The sequence below is a fragment of the Scyliorhinus torazame genome, chromosome 12 (assembly GCF_047496885.1).
Source record: "Scyliorhinus torazame isolate Kashiwa2021f chromosome 12, sScyTor2.1, whole genome shotgun sequence".
NCBI lineage: Eukaryota > Metazoa > Chordata > Chondrichthyes > Carcharhiniformes > Scyliorhinidae > Scyliorhinus > Scyliorhinus torazame.
In genome coordinates, this window is record NC_092718.1 from 54,012,923 (window position 1) to 54,028,229 (window position 15,307).

Genomic DNA, 15,307 nt, shown 5'->3' on the forward strand with positions numbered 1-15,307 from the left:
TCGCTCACCCACATTCTCGCATTCGGCGGCTCCGAGTCCCGCCACCCGAACAAAATCTGTCTCCGGGCTATCAGGGAGGCAAAGGATAAAACATTGGCATCTCTCACTTCCTGGACTCCAGGGGCGGGATTCTCCCCTACCCGGCAGGGCGGGGGTCCCGGCGGCGAGGAGTGGCATGAACCCCTCCGGCGTTGGGCCGGCCCGAAGGTGCAGAATCCTCCGCACCTTCAGGGGCTAGGCCGGAGTGGTTTGCGCCGCGCCGGCTGGCGGGCAAGGGGCTTGGCTTGGCGCCGGGCGGCGCCGAAGAGCCTCCGCCGCCTGGCGCGAGTTGGCACATGCGCGGGAACGCCAGCGTGTGCTGGCATCATCCCAGCGCATGCGCGGAGGGGTTCATCTCCGCACTGGCAATGGCGGACCGGTACAGCCGCCAGTGCGGAAGAATAGAGTGCTCCCACGGCACAAGCCCGCCCGCAGATCGGTGGGCCCCGATCACGGGCCAGGCCACCGTGGGGGCACCTCCTGGGGCCAGATCCCCCCGTGACACCCCCCACCCCCCGAGGACCCCGGAGGCCGCCCGCGCAGCCAGGTCTGGCCGAAAACAGGCGGCCACTCGGCCCATCGCGGGCCAGAGAATCGCCGGGGGGGGCCGCTGCCAGCGGCTGCTGACCGGCGCGCCGCGATTCCCGCCCCAGCCAAATCTCCGGCGCCGGAGAATTCGGCAGCCAGCGGGAGCGGGATTCACGCCGCCCCCCCCAGCGACTCTCCGACCCGGCGGGGGGTCAGAGAATCCCGCCCCAGGTCTTCCGACACCCCAAATATTGTCAACTCTGGACTCACAACCATCTTGGCACCCAGCACCACGGACATCATGTCCGAAAACCCCTTCCAGAACCCCCTCAGTCTCGGAACATGTGAATGTGAGTCGCGGGTCTCCCGGCAAACCACCCACACCTACCCTCTACCCCTGCAAGGAACCTGCTCATCCTTGCCACAGTCATATGAGCCCTATGCACCACTTTAAACTGGATGAGGCTTAACTTCACACATGACGAGAATTTGTTCAACCTCCGCAAGGCTCCGCACACGTCTTGACTACCATCTCCTCTCCCAATTCCTCCTTCCATTTACACTTGATGTCCCCCACCCGGGCTCCCACCCACTCCATCAGCCCCTTATAGATAACCAACACCTTCCCCTCACCTATTTGTCCTTCATCAGCCCCTGCTCCTGCGACGCCAGGGGCGGCAGCCCAGGAATGGACGGTACCTCTCTCCTTACGAAGTCCCGAACCTGCAGGTACCTAAAGCCATTCCTCCTGGGCAACTCATACAATTCCTCCTTGTCCTCCAGCCCTGCAAATTTACCCCCTATAAACAAGTCACCGAAGCACTCAATCCCTGTCTGCCGCCACCTCCAAAATCACGTACCCGCTGCCGCAAACCTGATTATTACGGATCGGCGCCCACACCGCCGCCAAGTGCTGTTTCCACTGCCCCCACACCCTTAGGGCCGACACCACCATCGGGCTCGTGGAGTACCTGGCCGCCAAGAACGGTAAAGGCGGCAACAACAACACGTACTCCTGCACGATGTCGCCTCCATCCGCCCCCACACCGACCCCTTCCCCACGGCCCATTTCCTTTCCATAACCTCCTGCCCCTCTGAAGGCAACATGATTACATTGAGTAGCCTCCTCACATTCATGGACAACTGCCTCCCCTTCAAAAAACCTGTCCGATCCTCGCTTATCACCCCTGGCACACAGTCCTCAATTCGTAATGCCAATTCCATCGCCAATAACTCGCCGTCCACATTCAATAGTGATATCGGGCAGTACCCACACTACTCCGGGTCCTTGTCCCTCTTCAAAATCAGGGAGATGGAAGCCTGCAATAATGTAGGGGGAGTTCCCCCCACTCCCTCGCTTCATTATTCGCCCTCACAAGCAGTGGCCTCAGGTCCACCCCAAACTTCTTATAAAACTCTACCAGGGACCCATCTAGCCCTAGGGCCTATCCTGCCTGCATCATCCACTTACCATCACGTCCCTCAGCCCAATTGGGGTGCCCAGTCCCTGAAACAGCCCCTCATTCACTTTGGGAAACGCCAAGCCATCCACGAACCGTCGCATCCCCTCCTCCCCGGTCGGGGGCTCCGGCTTCTAGCGTCTCCTATAAAAGGCCTCGAACACCCCATTCACCCCCTCCGGGTCTATCACTGTCTTACCCTTATTATCCCTAACTCTATCAATCTCCCTCGCTGCTTCCTGCTTTCTCAACTGATGGGCCAACATTCTACTCACATTTTCCCCACACTCATACACTGTCCATCTGGCCCACCGCAGCTGCCCCATCGCCTTCCCTGAAGAAACTAGCCCAAACTCCACCTGGATCCTCTGCCTCTCCTTCAACAACCCTGCCTCCAGCGCCTCCGAGTGTCTCCTGTCCACCTTCAAAATCTCATCCACCAGCCTTGCCTTCTCCTCCCGCTCCGTTTTCTCCATATGCAGCCTTGAGTGCCTCCCACAGCGTGGCGGCTGTAACTTCCCCCATGTCATTCAGCTCCATGTACCCCCGAATGGCAGCCCTCACCCGCTCACACCCCCCCTCATCTACCAGGAACCCCACATCCAGCCTCCACTGTGGCCGTCGGGAACCCCCCGCCCCCAAGACATTCGCAAATCCATTCAATGTGGCACAAGGTCAGAAACTATAATCGCCGAATACTCCAAGTAGGCCATCCCCACCAGCAACGTCTTGTCCAACACGAAAAAATCAATCCGGGAGTACACCCGGTTCACATGGGGGAAGTATGAAAATTCCTTCGTCCTCGTCCTCCCAAACGTCCACGGGTCCACCTCCCCCATGCGCTCCATAAACCCCCTCAGCTTCTTTGTCACCGCCGACACCCTCAACTACTTGGGACTCAACCGGTCCAGGCTAGGATCTATAACCATGTTAAAATCCACCCCCATAATCAAATGATACGAGTCCAAGTCCGGGATCTTCCCTAACACCCACCTCATAAAATCCAGGTCATCCCAATTCGGGGCATTTACATTTATCAGAACCACCGGCAGCCCCTCCAACTTCCCACTAACCATCACATTTCTCCCTCCCCCCCCCCCCGAACAGTCACAATACTCCCTACCTCGAACGCCGCACATTCACTGATATCGCCACCCCCTCGTCTTCACATCCAGCCCCAAATGGAACACCTGCCACACCCATCCTTTCATCATCCTTGTCTGCTTCTCCCAACTTCAGATGGGTCTCCGGAAAAAAAGCCACGTTCCACCTGACCAGCCTGGCCGGGGGGTGGGGGGGGGAGCTCCTCGCCCCGTCCTCGTGCTGATCAGCCTTACCCTTTTGAGCCAGCCCCCGGCCCACACCATCCAACCCTCCAGGCCTGCCCCCGGATGTTCACCACCATCAATCTCTTCTCACTTGCTCCACACCATCCACACCCATGCCAGCAACCCTCCCCCTTTCCCCTCCTCCTCTGCCCTCTAAACAAAAAAACAACCCTATTCCTCCCTACCTCTTCCTCCTGGCAACCCCCCAATTCACTCCTGTTAACTAGCCTGCCCAACTAGCATGGTGGCCCCCAGTCAAGGCCTCCAACCACCCCATCTCCCTCCAGTGCTCCCCCACTTTTTGGATTGCCTAGCCCTGGGACTCCAGCTTCCTTATCTGCCGATCCATCCACCAGCCACATCAGAGGAATATTACCTTCCCCGGGCACTCCTGTACCTTTTGCCCTCAAATACTAAGCCCTTCAGGCAGGAAATGACCGGAAAAATCCACCTTGAGCGGGAGCCACCAAAATGTGTGAGCACTCCCTCCATGGCCGCCACCGGATGTCCCGTGCAATTCTGTATGACATTCTAACGGACGGCACAGCAGATGTGGAACTGTCGAAGGACTTCAAGTGAAACAGGTCTGAAACTCTAAGTATCGCTTTCAGATGTTCGAAATGCTGAATACACAAACTGTTGCTGTCTAAGCTCAGGCCTCCACTCCACAGCTAATATATTGTCCAGCTACTAATGTTAGAAGACCAGATGGAGATAATTATTATTCAGGCCTTCACTGTCCTGAGAGCTATCCAGAGGTCTGCCCTCACACAAATTACCTCCCTGTGGTGGGAGTTGTCTGCCTGGAACAGATGGTGCACCTCCAACACCAATGTGCACATCCCTTAAAAGGATTCACCTCACTCGTGACATTCCCAGGCATGTTTAATTTATAGGCACCACAGTATCGGCCTCTGGCGCAATTGAATATCAATGCTTCTTTTATTCTCTTTGGGAAAAGCAGAAAACAGAGAACTTGCTTTAAAATGCCCGGAATTTTAATTGTGACAGTGAGAAATAGTGGCAGTTCAAATACAGAGCAAAACCCCACCACAAACAAAAAGCACACTATCCAACTATCAGACACCCCAAGATTGAAGTTTATTTTTTGACATGATCCCCAAAAAACCACTGCTCTTTTAAGTAGAGAGTTCCTCAGACAGGACACACCTGGCGCTTCTTCAAACAACACAGGTAGGGCAGATCAATCTGAGTGCATGGCACTGATTGAGGTATCGGGGTGTACAAATTCACGAGAGGGTCAGTTGGGTAGACAAGAAAACTAGATAAATGCATATGTGCTAATTTGCATATTAAAATCTCATTACACATTTTGGGGAGACCAATAACGAAAGGTAAGATAAAGTGGTATTCGTCCCAGATGACCATAGGCTGCTTTCTCCTTTGAGGGGGAGGGTTGACTGGTGGTGATTTAACCTGAGGATCACCACACCTCAGGCGAAGGGCAAGGTTGAGAAGGCAGGGCCTTCATGAATAATATGGGAATTGAACTCACACTGCTGGCCTTGCTCTGCGTCAAGCTGTCTAGCCAAGTGAGCTAAACGGGAAGGACCAATATAGACTGATCCAAATGACCTACAGAATCGTGTACAGTATCATTCGCATATCAGTCCTAAATGGTCTATCCCGTATCCTCAGACTGTGACCACTGGTTCTAGACTTCCCCGTCATCGGGAACATTCTCTCTGTCTCCACCCTGTCTAGTCCTGTTAGTATTTTATAGGTTTCAATGTGATTCCCCCTCATTCCTAACTGCCTCAATCTTTCCTCATACGTCAGTCCCATCATTCCACGAATCAGTCTGATTCCTGTGATAAAGAGACCAAAACTGCACATAATATTCCAGGTGTGGTCTGACCAAGGCCCTGATGGGGGATCTCATAGAAACCTGTAAAATTCCAACAGGACTGGACATGGTAGATGCAGGAAGGATGTTTCCAATGGCAGGGAGTCCAGAACCAGGGGTCACAGTCGAAGGATATGCGGTAGACTATTTCCAACTGAGATGAGGAGAAATTTCTTCACCCAGAGAGTGGTTGGCCTGTGGAATTTGCTACTATAGAAAGCAATTGAAGCCAAAACATTGTATGTTCTCAAAAAGAAGTTAGATAGAGCTCCTGGGGCGAAGGGGATCAAAGGATATTGGGAGAAAGCAGGAACAGGTTACTGAGTTGGATGATCAACCTTGATCATAGCGAATGGCTGGACACTCTCCAAGGGCCGAATGGCCTACCCCTGCTTCTACTTTCTAGGTTTCTTTGTTCATGCCACAATGCATAGGTTCCCCTCCAAATCACTCGCCACCCTGGCTTGGAAATATATCGCCGTTCCTTCATTGTCACTGGGTCAAAATCCGAGAAATCCTTCCCAAACAGCATTGTGGGTGTGTCTACACCATTTGGACTACAGCGGTTCCAGAAGGCAGCTCATTACCATCTACTCAAGGGCAATTAGGGATGGGAAACAAATTCTGAACTACCCTTATACCATGAATAAAAATAAAATAGTAATCTGGAAACCGATACCCAGTGAGCAAGGAGCTCCTGAGAGATGGAATCCCATTTTAACTCACTGAAAATCCATTCACTTTGACAGAGGTGATCTCCACCCCATTTCCTGACCCACCACTCACTCATCACATGCTGACGCCAACGGCCATAGTGAATGAAAATATGGATTACCGGTTCAAACTGTGTTTAGAGAACCCAGCCTGTAATTTCCCCCTGACTTTCAAACTGTGCTGACTGACTGGAAGACAGGACACCAACCCCATAGGGGTCAGGAGCTGGAAACAGGGGTCGTTTAGGAGAGGTGGATGGCTATTCGATAGACATTTTAAACATTTGAAAACACTTTGATTTTCTTTCCAACTCTGGCGTACATCTCTCCAACCTCCACACGCCCACCCTCCCCTCCAATAAAGAGTGCATGAGTGGAGGCAGTGAGCACCACCCTGAAAAACATCATCTGTAACCACGGTTTCAGTCAAAACAGCCCTTCAGCAACAGCCTGAAAAGAACTATCCAGATCCATCAGAAAAATAGCAGAGCAAGGAGGTTTTTGTGAAGATCTCATGCTTGTGCCCTTCAGCACTTGAATTCCCATAAATAGTGCAGGCTATAATTACACCTCCAGCTCTCGGTGGTATAAACCTCTGCCGTCATCTTTGCCCCAAGACTTATGAATTTGAACTTTTACTTTGTACGGCTGTTTGGTGTCACACTAAGAGCTCTGGAGGCGTTCGTGGTTGACTATAAACTGTTTGTTATATACATTATGTACTAGACACATATCTCTAAGGTGTGCCCTATCTAGGTACTGTCTGCATGTCGACTTCTCCCAGACTCCCTCTGCACACAGGCCAGAATTTTACTTTGTTCGGATGGGCTAGGGCCAGACCCAGGTGGGTGTGAAATTGCGCAAGAAGACATCAGGCGTGTGTCACGGTGTGACTGCGCATCTGTCTCAGTCGGCAGGTGCACGCGAGACTCGGTGCACGGTAGCATAGTGGTTAGCACTATGGCATCACAGCGCCAGGGTCTCAGGTTCAGGGTCTCAGGTTCGATTCCCAGCTTGGGTCACTGTTTGTGCGGAATTTGCACGTTCTCCCCGTGTCAGCATGAGATTCCTCCGGGTGCTCCAGTTTCCTCCCACAAGTCCCGAAAGACATGCTATTAGGTAATTTGGACATTCTGAATTCTCCCTCAGTGGACGCAAACAGGCGCCAAAATGTGGCGACGAGGGGCTTTTCACAGTAACTTCATTGCAGTGTTAATGTAAGCCTACTTGTGACAATAAAGATTTTTTTTTTTTTAATTGCCAACAACCAAGCTGGCAATTTAGCCTATTAAGGGGCCAACTGAAAGCAATCTTTCGTGGTCCATCTACTTTTACGGTTGGCAGCTTGGCCAATTGGCCAGTCAGCCTTTATGTTTTAGTCGCAACATCGTCCCAGGGCAGGTATAAATGTGAGGGCTGAAATACAATTGTAATTAACATGTCTAGGGACTGAGGTTTCTGCTTGAATATGCTGCCCAGACAGCGCGTGCAGCATTTTTCCATTGGGATTTATTTTTCGCAGGTCTGCAGCACCCTGAGACAGCTCCATGGCAGCTGTCTCCCTGAGGGAGAGCATGAGAAGCGCCAGCTGGGAACTCCCTTTTCTCCACGTCCGCCATCCCCAGCAGTGCTGAGCCTTTCCCAGCATGCCTTTCACACTGGCTATCCGTTAACTGGCCAGCCAGCATGAAATTACGCTCCAGGGCCGATTGCGGCTGGAAGCACGTTTCAGGTCTGCTTCCAGACCCGCTGAGTCCATGCGCCTTACGGGCGGAAAATCCAGAACACAGTCTACCATCATGTACCTACATCACAGCCTTACATCACATTGTGGGCAGTACAGGTCCTCTCAGTCCTACATTAAGCCCTGCTGTGCTGAAAACCCTTACAATCTTGTTACTTATACTTAAATGTGGCCATAATCTGAATTCTGAATTCTCCCTCTGTGTACCTGAACAGGTGCCGGAATGTGGCTTTTCACAGTAACTTCATTGCAGTGTTAATGTAAGCCTACTTGTAACAATAAAGACTATTTATTTATTCATTTATAAGTTTCAGCAACTCTGGAAGCAAAGTAGTAGAATTGGAAAAGAGGTTGTTCTCTCTAAGTGGTTCTGAGGTGCTGGGAGGTGCAAATCTGAGGTGGTACCACTGGTTGGAGGTGGAACTGCAGGATGCAAAGTTTCACAGGTAGTGGCCATTAAAAATGTGTAATAAGAAATCTTGTGTAAGAAAATATTGACACCTGACAAAAGGAAGTATGGTTTTGTAGATGGAAGTATGCATATGAATATAAATTTATTTAACAGTCACTAAATTAATAACTATAACAATGGTTTTGACCAGTGAAGTTCTGATACAGAAGCCCAAAGTGCCAATGTCTGCGCCTACCTCTTATTTTATGGATTGATCCCTAAAAAAGTAGCTGTGGCTTGAATTGAAATGCCTATTTCATCATTTTATGAATATTAATGCTCAATTCCGTAGCTCCCAGAATCAACTCTTGTTAGCAATTCTTTGGTTTGGACTGGTCAAAATTAATTCCCAATGCTCCGTTTTAAAACCGTACATTTTAATAAATTCATGCATTATTTTGTCGGTGGACATTCAAAATGAAAGATAAAAATGCTGGATAATCATTATTCTTTGAAAAAATTATTCCTTTCTTAGAGTCACAAAGTCAATGCACAGAGTGGATGGGGGAAACCCTTAATCCACCTCCATGCTTGCTCCAAAAACAATTCAAATTCAAACTGAATTCAATTGATGGAGCCCACAACAGAGACATACTGGTTCAAAGCTGACAAGAGCAGGCACTGCAACTGATTTCGGGCTCAATCTCAGCCAATAGGCCATTACTGGATATGATGTGGCTGGATTTTGAATTCCCTCCAGTTTTCCCACCTCTCCGACCCCGCTGGGCCATTCTGCCTCTTACAGACACTGCAGAATGAACCTTTCCATAGTTTGAGTAACAAAAACAACCCAAGTCCTCACTGAGGGAAGTACATGCTAATAGGGTGAGATGAAGTGGAGTAGGAGTAGGCTCACCTGGTGGGTAAACACCAGCAGAGTTGGGATGGAATTGGCCCCTTACCCCGCTGTCAATTCTCTGCAGTTAGAGACGAAACATCATTTGCGCATTGGCATTTTGGAAAAGCTGAGTTTGTAATAGGAGCCCTGCATCGAGGATCACTTGGATTTACATCTTCATCCTTTCTCATTCATGCTAATCAGCTTTCCTAGTTCAGATTTCACAGCCCGTCTCCCCTACTGGGACTAACTCGATCTGGCAAAGGCCTAATCTCTCGCTGTCCATGCGAGATAATGATCACAATCTATTGAACGCTACAACTTACAGTAGAAGTTTACGACGCTGCAGTCCCCTGTCAGCACAGTATCAATGCCGTCTGCCCTTCATCAAAGGAACATCCTCTTGGACTACTCATCGATGGTGCTCCTGAACCCTGTGACATGATCACAACAGAAAGAAAATGAGGCAGCCATTAATGATTGTCCAAATTAGTATCCACATTTTGTAGTTACAAGGTCAATGTAATATGCTGAAGTACACAATACTGCCGCCATTCATTACACAACATGTCATTGTGTATGCCTCATTCATTATGTCATTGGTATTTATCTGCAAGAAGCTGCAAATATTATAATCCCTTCATCATTTTACTTCAAAAACCTTCCAAGTATGTGAGAGACTTTTATTTGGGGGATTATGTCCCTTTTTATGAGATGATGAATTAAATACAGATCACCCCAATATGAACTGAATTTGATCTCTCAATGGTACACAGTGTGCTGACTCTCCAGCTGGTACAGGCGTTAGATGATATCAACTTCAACTCAAGGCATGTGCTCCTCTTGCAATACAAATGGCAATCTGTTAAGAGGAGACTGGTTAGAAAAAAGTGTGCATATTTAGCTGTCGACTGAATAAGGCATTTTCCTTAATTTTAACAGCCACAAATCAAGTCAGATAGAGTCAGACGGTCAATCCGGGACTGACAGAGACCATTTGATCCATTGAGTGCATGCCAGCTCTCTGTACAGTAATTAAATCAGTCCTACTCTCCTACTCTATCCTGAAGCCTGGTGAGTTTAGTTCCTTCAGCTATCCACTGAATTTCCTTTTGAAATCATTAATTGCCTTCGTTTCCATTACCCTCGGAGACACCGAGTGTCAGGTCATTCCCACTCATTGCATAAAAATGTTCTTCCTCACATCTCCCTACATCTGGTGTCCAAAATCTTAAAGGAAACCTAGAGGGTGTGCAGCACAGCTTTACCAGACTGACTCCTGGGATGGAGGGACTGACGTACGAGGAGAGATTGAGTCGGTTAGGATTGTATTCGCTGGAGTTCAGAAGAATGAGGGGGAATTCATAGAAGGCTATTAAATTCTAACAGGACTAGATAGGGTAGATGCAAGAAGGATGTTCCCGATGGTGGGTGTGTCCAGAACCAGGGGTCACAGTCTGAGGACACAGGGTGGACTATTTAGGACAGAGATGAGGAGAAATGTATTCACCCAGAGAGAGGTGAGCCTGTGGAATTCCCTACCACAGGAAATAGTTGAGGCCAAAGCAGTGTATGTTTTCAAGAAGTAGTGCGACATAGCATTTGGGGTGAAGGGGATCAAACAATATGGGGGAAAAAGTGGGATTAGGCTATTGAGAGTTGGATGATCAGCCATGATCTTAATGAATGATGGAGCAGGCTCGAAGGGCTGAATGGTCTCCTCCTGCGCTTATTTTCTGTGTGTCAGCTAATGCAAGCAGTTTTGTCTACCTTATCTAAACCAATGCTAATCTGCACACCTCTATCAAATCTTCCCTCAACCTCCTTTGCTCCAAGGAGAACTGGCCCAGCTTTTCCAACCTAACCTTGATTTAAAAATCCCTAATTTCCCTGGTAAACATGTTCTGCATCATTTTAAAGACCCTCAGAACTGTATACAATAACATAACTGTCGCTTAACCAGAGCTGGCACATGCGGTGTACATCCACTGTACCCACATTGTCCCACAGGCCACACTTATCAATGCCATAAGTCAAATAGACACCAGCAAAAATACTGAGCCACCTGTACTGCTATAAATTGGTGAATCATCGGAGCATGGTTTCACACCATCAGATGATTGTACCCAAAAAGAGGCTGAAAATGTTGCACTGCCTGACGTTGAGCAGAATTGCAAGCTGCGTCTACATCATTAGGTTTCAGCTGGGACTCAGCTGATCGTCCTCTGGCTTGAATCAGAACGTCATGGGTCCCAATCCAAAGGCATGAGCCCAACATCTGACACTCAAGTGCAGTAGTGATGGCGTTCTATATCATAGAATCCTTACAGTGTAGAAGGAGGCCACTTGGCCCACCGAGTCTGCACCGACCCACTGAAAAAACACCTGACCATGGCCCATTCCCTCACAACCCATTAACCCTACCTAACCTTTTGGACACTAAGGGGCAATTTAGCACGGCCAATCCACCTAACCTGCACATCTTTGGACTATGAGAGGAAACTGGTGCACCCAGAGGAAACCCACGCAGACACGGGGAGAATGTGCAAACTCCACATAGACAGCCACCCAAGGTCAGAATTGGGCCTGGGTCCCTGGCTCTATGAGGCAGTAGTGCTGACCACTGTGCCACCATGCCACCCCTAAATTCCACACACCCACACACTGAATCAGAGTGTGTAAATCACACACTCACACATATTACAAGGCACTCTCATTGTCGGAGGTGCTGTCTTTTGGATGAGTATTACGATCCCAGACCAGACCCCGACAGTGGCTAACATACTGGACAAAAACCCTAAGACTTTATTTTAATTTTGTGACGAAAGGGATATGGTATATTAAAACAAACATTATTATTAACACAGTATTAAAATATCTTTCATGTCACACAAAAAATAGCTTACAATTACCTCTTTAGACAATGCTAATCAATACAGCGACACAATAACCCTTAACTGATATCTTGATTTCCCCTCAAACAACAAAACCATCTTGGATCCCAATTCACTTTTAAATACAGTTGGCATTCAGGAATACTTGCTGTACAGAGATGACTTGAATACTCCACTCTGAGAAAGAAAAATATTTTGAGAGTGCTTGAAAGAAAGAGACCTGACAGCCTGTCAGAATAATGCAGAATCTCTGACTGTATTTCTTCGGAAACCTTTTCAGCTCCCATTCCCGCCAAAAAACTAACCCTGGAAAGACCAACACCTGACTGCTTCAACCCTTAGTTCCTCCCATTAACTACATCATCTTGCTAAGTTGAACACAATGTCACTAATTAACTACTCCACAGAGAACCCTCTTGATATAAATAAAATTCCATTAGCCCAAACTTTTACAATGCTTTAATTACACCTCTGTCTTCAAAAATGTAGCTATCTTGCAAACCAATTTTTTAGAAAAAACACTACTACAGCAGTCATACACACACTAACCCAGGTTTTTAACCCTTACTGCACCAAATATACATAATACAATATATCTGAAATTCCTACATTCGTGACATGAGATGTAAGCCAAGACCTCATCTTCCCTCTCAGGTGGATATGAAAGATCCTAAGGCACAAAAGGTAGGGATGTTAGGCAACATTATTGAAACCAGGTTATCCGGTCATCCATCTCACTGCTATTAGTCAGATCTTGCTATGTGTCAGTCAGCTGCTGCATGAATTGCTGTGCTGGCTGTAGAGGAGTTTTGGAAGCCTGATGCTGTGAATGGTTCCATATAAATGCAAGTCTTTCTTTTTGTTGTTAACGCCACTCTTGTGAACTGGAATGCGTTGACTGAAAGGGCGAGGGATGCAGATTCAATGGTAATTTTCAAAAGGAGACTGGATAGATACTTGGAAAGGAAAATAATGGCAAATCTTTGGGAGAAGAGCAGGTCACTGAGACAAATTAGATTTGTCAAAGAGCTGGCACAGGTATGGTGGGCAGAAGGGTCTCCTTCTGTGTGGCTATGTGAAATACATTGATTGTTCGTTTCGGCCAAAGCATCCTTCTTCTTCAGTCTCAACCCGAAGGCAGGTCAACTCAAAGTTCTGCAATCGTCGCCACAGGCTGGGCAAAGGATGCAGGTCCCAAATGCACCCCAGCTGGAACAGGGATTGAACCCGTTGCTGTTGGTGCCAATCAAATTCAGTCCAGCCGACTGAGCCAATAGGCCCTGCAAGGAGTCTGAGTTGCTGTGGTAACACACCCTTTTACATACGTGTTGTGGCCTGAAACTATGAATTGTGATGGTTGAGGCACTAATTTTCTATCCATCACATGGCTGACTAGCAATCTCTGCCACTCTTACCACCTGCCCTTGACGTGTGTTGGAAGGGTTTACTAGTGGATAATCTACCTGTTTTGGTCATGTTATCAACACACTTTCCTTGATCATCAAGGCATGCACTCAATATTTATTATTTTGTGTACGTCAAATGTGATGAATCCTTCCACATTATAATTCAATGAGTAGCAAAAAATCTCCAGTGCCTGGCCCTGAGTGTGACCATGCTTTAGGTGTGAATTCAGCAACTATTCACTGCATCACCAGTGGGATTTTCTGGTGTGAGTGGGGGGGGGGGGGGGGGGGGGCAGGGAATGTGAGTGTTGGAGACAGCGGCAGCTTACACACACTTTTAAAAGGTCGAGGAGGTAGGATTTCCAGAGAGAGTTCAACAGAAATGTGGTCTCATTGTTCCTTTGGCTGCTACCGTTACCATTGCTGGAATGAATTCCATAGCTGGTTCCATGTGAAGATTCATGTAAAACATTCCTCCTTTCCACAGAAAGGTTTCTGGTCACAGTTCCTCCCGGCCACTATGAGGTTAAATGTCCTTGGAACCATCCTGACACTGTTAACAGCTCTTCAGCCAGTCACGTGGTTTACGTAATCCTTGCCCAATTCAGCTTAGCTAGGCGCAAGCCCCCGAGGCATGATAGCATGACCTGGGTCATATACCCAGTCCCTCCAAGCAGCACTGCATTAGCTACTGCAGCGCGGCAGTGATTAGCACTGCTGTCTCACAGCACAGCATCAGGGACCCGGGTTCAATTCTGGCCTGTGACTGCATGTGTGGAGTTTGCACATTCTCCCCATGCCTGTGTGGGTTTCCTCCAGGTGCTCTGGTTTCAGGCACCGAGTAGGTGAAAAGGACAATGTTCAGTGGGCAACATATATTGGCCAACAATTGCCGACCCTTAACAAAGTCTGGCTGATCCTCCAAGATCATCTCAGGGAGCAAGGGTTCCAGTAGCAGCACCAGCACTTTGGCAAGTAATTTAACATCCACATTTAAGAGTGATACAGGTCGATACAACCCACACTCTGTTAAGTCTTTGTCTTCCTTGAGAATCAAGGAAGTAGATGCCTGTGTGAGGGTAGAGGGCAACAAACCCCGGGATAAGGAATCATTAAACATGCAGAATTAAAGGTACTAACTGCTCCGCAAACTTCTTATAAAATTCAATGGGGAAGTCATCTGGGCCAGGGGCTTTACCAGTCTGCATCAACCCAATCCATTTCATGATTTCCTCGAGGCCTGACAGGGATTCCAACTCCTCGCTTCTCTCCCCCTCCACAGCTGGGATGGATAAACTGTCCAAAAAGTCAGTCATGACCGATCCTTCAGTCTGATGCTCAGATCTATGGAGACACCGATAGAATGATTCAAAAGCCGCATTAACCTGAAGAAGGTCGGAAACCAGGCTGTCACTTGAGTTACGTACCTGTACAATCTCTTGGGAAGCTAGCTGTCACTTCAGCTGATGAGCAAAGGGGCGACTGTCTTTCTCCACTTATTCACAATATATATCCCTCAAGCGTCGCAGCTGTCCCACTGCTCTGTCTATTGACAATAGCTCGAAATGTGTCTGCAGCTTTTCCTACTCACCAACAACTCCGGGGTAGGGTCAGGCGAGTACTGGTGGTCCTCCGCAAGAATGAAGTCTCCATCACAAGCCTTCATCACTCTGTCCTCGCTGCCCATCCTCGGAGATTTCTTCTCGGGCAGTCCTTCGGGGTGGACGGAGGATGACTTGCTTCTCCTCTGGTTCGATGGGTTTTGAGATTGCTGATAGACACGATCTGTGGATTCTGCCACATGCAGGTTAGGTGCCAGTTGAAGGGGTGGATTGGTGAGCTGTTTGGAGGTTTGCATGCTCTTTCTGTAACCTCGGCTTCATCCTGCACATTCCCAACAAAGCCTCTTGACCTGTTTGATACTTTTCTGGATGAGCCTTCTCCATTTTGTTCGGTCATTAATGCAAGGATGTTTGATCACTTCAGGGTTGTTTCGTGAACACCCCTAAAGCAATTCCACTGTTCTCCAGGGCGTCTCC

General features: G+C 48.5%; 1 protein-coding gene across 4 annotated transcripts in view; it reads right to left on the reverse strand.

The window, feature by feature from the left end:
- sema4ba (sema domain, immunoglobulin domain (Ig), transmembrane domain (TM) and short cytoplasmic domain, (semaphorin) 4Ba) overlaps window positions 1-15,307 on the reverse strand; it is a 670,779-nt gene that overhangs the window by 502,911 nt on the left and 152,561 nt on the right. For all 4 annotated transcript variants that reach the window (XM_072468709.1, XM_072468710.1, XM_072468707.1 and 1 more), the window contains exon 2: window positions 9,295-9,402. The gene's annotated coding sequence lies outside the window, so the exon portion shown is untranslated. The remainder of the gene's footprint in view (window positions 1-9,294; window positions 9,403-15,307) is intronic.